Source organism: Aedes aegypti, chromosome 1 (genome assembly GCF_002204515.2).
Source record: "Aedes aegypti strain LVP_AGWG chromosome 1, AaegL5.0 Primary Assembly, whole genome shotgun sequence".
Lineage (NCBI taxonomy): Eukaryota > Metazoa > Arthropoda > Insecta > Diptera > Culicidae > Aedes > Aedes aegypti.
This window is the reverse complement of record NC_035107.1, coordinates 76,429,252-76,435,266: the sequence shown is the minus strand read 5'-3', so window position 1 is coordinate 76,435,266 and position 6,015 is coordinate 76,429,252. Positions and strand designations below refer to the sequence as shown.

General features: G+C 37.0%; 1 long non-coding RNA gene across 1 annotated transcript; it reads right to left on the bottom strand.

Annotated features, from left to right (window-relative positions):
* Positions 1 to 955: 955 nt before the first annotated feature.
* Positions 956 to 1,585, bottom strand: LOC110675389. The gene is made up of 2 exons (XR_002499442.1): positions 1,162 to 1,585; positions 956 to 1,100 (listed from the first exon to the last, which is right to left on the bottom strand). It is a non-coding gene; the product is annotated as an uncharacterized LOC110675389 (long non-coding RNA).
* Positions 1,586 to 6,015: the final 4,430 nt, after the last annotated feature.

Genomic DNA, 6,015 nt, shown 5'->3' with positions numbered 1-6,015 from the left:
TTAGGGTCTTTTCAATTCAACCATGCAACCATATGGTTTCAGTAACTATTATGCATCTGATTTTTGCTGTTACATCGGATTTTTATTACATCGGTTGAATTGCGTCGATACATACACAGAAAACAATCTTACAGTAAACATAGCAACAAAACCGTGTTTAAATTTACTATGCATGGAAATATTGAAAAATGATGAATGAGATTAAATCAACCAAATTGTGATACAAAATACTATGCCCCTTCAAATATGGTATAGTTGAATTGAGTACATTTTGTTGATAAAGGAACTACCCCGGATAAAAAATACAATACAAAAACAATATAACGTATTATAACAGTACCATTCAATATATTGGAAAAACAATACAGTATATTGTAAAATGACAATACAATAACAGTACAATATACTGTTTATTTCTTTATTTATTTATTTGTATTTGATCCATCTGACATAAAATTTGTCTTAATGAATATAAGTAAAACTAAAAAACAAAACGAGCAACAAACATCAACATTACATGAAATGCACACTTAACTATTTCTAATCGATTACGAAGCGTCGTCATAGTGATGTTAAAATCGAAAAGATGATAAATTTCGTTGAATTTCGTTGCCATATATCTAGTTGGGTCATGCTGTCCGTATAGAGTGTTCCGACTGCCGAGACTGACAAAATTCCGTCTACGCAGATTCCGCTCCGGAGTGTACACGCTAGGAAAATAAGATACTAGATTGCTTAAATATCATTCTAAAACCATATTCGGTCTAATCACTCATTGCGCTGCATTTTAATGTATTAAGCTTTGGCTAGTATAAACGTATTTTATATCGGAGAATGATTTTTTGATAATTATGCATTTAAGGCATAAAATTCTAAAATCCTATATGATGAATAAAAGAAGCCATTTTCTTCAGTAACAGTAAACAAAGGCAAGAAAAAAAGTAAAAATGGGGAAAGCGCATGTATTTCTTTGTATTTGAATCATATCTTGGTGTATCTTCCAATCTTTTTAACTTTGGTCACAATCAATTTCCCACACTTGTCGCAGCTGTTGCCGACTTGCTCGCGAAGACCGGAATGGAGCTCTCCCATAAAATAATCTGGAAAATGTTTAACAGAATGATCACAAAGTGTCGATACGGATACGGTAATAAAACTTACCATCATATTCGTAATTATCGGTTTCTCATTTTACTCTCAAATGCTGAGCTTTTAATGGCTTTCTGTGGCAACTTTCCTGGGCCAAATGTCTCTGATGATAGCTGAACACAACACAATGGCGGAACTGGAAGCAGACTGGTAGTGCTGGTAATAAACGGCTAGGCATCTATTTCAAGCATTTTGCCCACGTATCCGTTTTCCTTTCCGAGATTCATTCGAGAAACAGCGTGAAAAAGCACTCGTATTGAAAAATAACTAAAACGCGTATTATTTGTAAGAATGCTGGAAAACGCGATGTTGTGTTGATACCGTACCGAACAAATGAAAATATATATTAAACAAGTCCCAAGATTAGCAAAATTCACTTCATAAGCACAACAAAAAATAAATCGTGGATAAGCATGGTAAAGTATTAAATTTAATCATTCAGTAAATAATTTCCAATCTTCTCAATTATTAAAAGAGCTTTATATGGAAAAATTAATACATCGTACACTAACTAGTATTTTCGTTTTTCTCCGTGTAGATGCTAACATCAGCCAGAAGGGATGGTGAATCGATGTCCCCTTGAAGAAACTTGGCTACAAAAGCGGCTTGCGATACACAACGCCTGTTCTCCAAAGTATCAATCCCCAATAAACGACAGCGGTCTTCGTAAGGAGGCAGGTTACTGGGATCACGCCAAGGAAGATTTCTTAGGGCGTGGCGCAGGAATTTTCTCCAACTGGCCGTGGTAATCCAACTGGCGTGGAACGGACACCACACTATCGCAGAAAATTCCAGAATAGAACGAACTAGAGCGCAGTAAAGGGATCTCGGACACAGAGGGTCGCTGAAACCTTCTGTTACCTTCAGAACAAAACCGAGCTATTTGTTTGCCCTCGAAACGATGTCATTGAAGTGATAGTTGAACGTGAATTCTTCTTGCCTAGGCAAGCTTAATGGAAGACCCCCTTTCGACCACCAATCACAGGACTCAGACGACAGTGATGAGCGCAGGCAGCAGGAGGCAGGACTGGATTGGGGCGATTAGGGGCTTCCAAAAAACTTTCTACGATCCCGCATAGAAAAATACAGTTCGTCTAACAGTCATTACAGTATTTCACTTTCAACTGGTACGGTTAAAGTATCAGAAACAGTCGTTTTTATGTTGGACTATAAAATACCTAAAGCTGTAAATTGTACTGAACGGTTTAGGTGATACATACGAAATAGTTACAGTTCATGATACTGTGCAGATATTGTAAAATGATATTGGTATGAACACATGTATCAAACGGTTTAAACATAGCATCACATTTCTTCAAATGGTTTTTTCATCATTCTGTTACACGCGCTCAAAAATTAACTCATAGGTGGCGTGTAAATTATACACACAACGATCATCTCTTCATACATATTAACCAATAAAAATTAAAAAACGAGTTTACCTGCGGAATCATTCAAACATTACACAACGCAAAATGGGGAGAAAGGGGGTCCCACATAGTGCTACGGTCCATACAAAAATTTAAAATTTTCCGTATAAAAGCTGTTATGTGGGGAGGGAGGGGGTCTAAAATTTTCAAATTTTACGTTACGTAATATTTGACTAATCCCTTACGTTGTATATTGTTTCTGTCGAAATGTTGCCGAAAATAGATTATTTTTCGGTTTGTGGATCTTGCAAAGCTATGTATATGTTTTTTGAGGGTGCATTTTTTTGTTGTTGTTTTGCAAAGATCAAACTAGAGTGAAAAAAAAAATACTGAAAGTCGGTGCGAAAAAGTAAGCAGGAATGCATATCGGAAAAGGGTTCCACAATTCCGCGAAGATTGTACGTATTTCCGGTGGCTTGGAACCTTTTATCATCGAAGTAATAAACCTCCTTGTTCCCCCGGCGACTGCTCAAACCAACTGTAACCGATGCTGCTGTTATCCGTCGTCCATCTACGAACGTTGTCCATCCACTAGAATCTACACCTGTTATGCGACGATTGGATTTCTCCATGAATTATCGGTAAGTAATTGTAAATTAGATCAAATAAATGTTCCGGAAATGACAATTTAATGCAAATACTAACTCGGTAACTTGTGTTCTAGGATAAAAACTGGATGATCTTCTCTTCACGTCGCTTTCCCTATACTCGTGATACCAACTACTAGCAGGCATCCGATGAAAATCAAACAAGGCTGATGCTGATGGTGATAAATTCATGGATATTCTAGTCTAAAACACGAAACGGATCCTGATGATGCAGAGCATATGGGCAACGCGAACTTTTTGAAGATCATTAGTGATTCAAAATAGTTAAGGAAGTTATTTAAATTGTTGAATAATAAGAATGATAATGCTTATTGATTCTTTATTTATTTTCTAGAGAAAAAACAACAACAATGAAACAAGTAGTGTGTTAGATCTAATTTTATTTCAAACAGAAACAGCTACAAAATAATTTAAAAAATCATGATTATTTTCTTGTTAATGATCCCGCATACCCGTGAACTATATCTGTACTGTTTCCTGTACTATTCACAACAATATGCGACAATACCATAACAGTTTCATTTAACATTAAAATTAACAATAAACTCACCGTACCGGGAACGGTTTTGACCGTTCCATAAATTGTATTTGGGAAAATAACAATGTGGGGAATAGGCGGTTAAGTTATGTAACCATAAAAAAGCTCTGATTTTCCCGAACAATATTTTTCGTTTACAATTTACAAAACAGTTGACATACTATCCATTTTTTGCCTAATTCACAATAGAAGAAACAGTCAAAAAATAGTTGAACTATAAAATTACAAAGAGAACAAATAATGTTTATTGAATTGTTGATTTACGGTGCAGTATGGTATTCAAATCCTATATCGTACAGTTCTTTTCTTTTATTAGAAACAAAAAAAAAACAATAGACCATTTCCGTCAAAAAAATTTATTTGCTCATGAGCTTTCTTTCAATTTACTGGACAAACTTCCCTAAGGAACCCATATGGTTTGTAGCCCCTAACTATTGAAAAACAATGAAAAACTGGCGGCACGACAGTTCGCCCCACGATCCTTTACATTTTATTTCTCTCCGATATTTATCAGGCCCCTTTTTCCCCTATGATTTTATCTCCACGTTGTGGTGAATTTTGATCAGGTGTTCCTCCGTGGTCTCCACTCAAGCTTCTGGATTTACTCTTTTTCACTCTTTTTCACTCTTTCGTTATTCTTATGCAGAGCAAATAGTGACGTCAGTCGGCAAATAAAAGAAAGAAATAGTGACATGCTTCAGTGATTTGCATCACCTAAGTAAATTTAGAACATTGGTCTCATCTTTGTTGATCTTTGGGTTTGGATGCACTACTTGTTCCTTTTTTGGTAATGGTGATGACTGCAAACCCCATATCCGTCCCGGAAACGACCTATCTATCTTAACAGGTTCCATCATCTGAACATTAAAGTTAATTGCGTGCGCAAACATATTTCCCAGTTTTATTTTCAAGACCCCAAACAAGTGGAAACAGGAACCATCAGGAAGAGAGCGAAGGCAGCCATCGTGACGGAATTCTTAACGAACAGATTAAAGATCCCCTTCTTATCTTCGTAGGAAGTTGCCGTGGTGCTCAACCTGAAAAGGTCCCTACTCTATCCTGGGTATGCGGTCATTGGAAAATTGGCGACGAAAAATTTCACTGTGTGGCAGCATATCGTGTTTTAAGCTATTTGACCCCAATTTAAAATCCGGTACATTTCCGCTTTCGAGATTGCAAGAGCTGTTCGATTAATATATTATTTGATTCGGATTCCACCCCGGCTTCCATGGACATCCAGGAATAAAAATGATATGCTTCCGCGCAGTGAAATCTTCGTGCCAGTTTGCCTCCGGCCACAAAACCACAAGAGAGCAGGAACCTATCGCGGATCATCCGGCGCACCACGGCAGATTCACGCAATGAGGTGAATGGGTTATTTGGAATGGGATTTCAAAGATGATCAAATTTGTTCTGCTGCAACGACGGCCATTTTTCGTAGAGTACTTGTGATTTCGGTGGCTGAGCGCATAGAAGTAGCACGCTTAACCAGATTCACGCATCGCATGTGTTTTTGTGATCTATAGAAAATAAGGCAACGAATGCAAAAATGTCCGAGGAAGTGAAAAATCTGTGTCTTCGCACTCCTTCGCACTCAGCCTATACGTATGTTGGCTATTGGCTACATGCAGATCGCTGAAAATGGATTATTTGTGATGGAACTGTCAGTCATCTTCAACGTGGCAGCAAACAGTTAACCGTTGGCAAGATGAGGAGTATTCGGGGATATTTTCCATCGAAAAGCTGATAAATGGTCGCAAATGCGAAATTTGTTTCCCCATTTGCTTCCGCTTTAACTATTTAAATAGACAAAAACCTGAAAAACTTGTTTTATAATCAAGAGAAAAATGGAAGCAAATTCCGCATATTGAGCGTTTTTGTGCACCCGGTACTCATTTTTGAGCGGAACAAGTTTAGCGTGAGGTTGATAAGCAACAAACCAACGAGCGAGTGAATTTTGTTGTTGCTGGATTTGACATTTTGTTGTGTCTACAAACATTCAATGCAGGGATGTTGTAAGTTTTGGCCAAATCTCCACTTTCTATACCCACAGGGTTGAAACAACTGTGCCGCACGACAAAATTCACCTCAAATTCCCGAATTTTCAAAAAATTGTAAGAAAATCAGGAGTGCATATAAAAAATATCTGAAAGCGTCAATAATCATAAAAAATAATCGCCTTTCGAAGAAAAATATAAAAATTGGGGGTTAGGTCTGACGGAAATGGTCTATTGTGGTGCATTATCAAAAGGTAAATTATTTTTATTCATAAATAAATTGTATTGTTGTT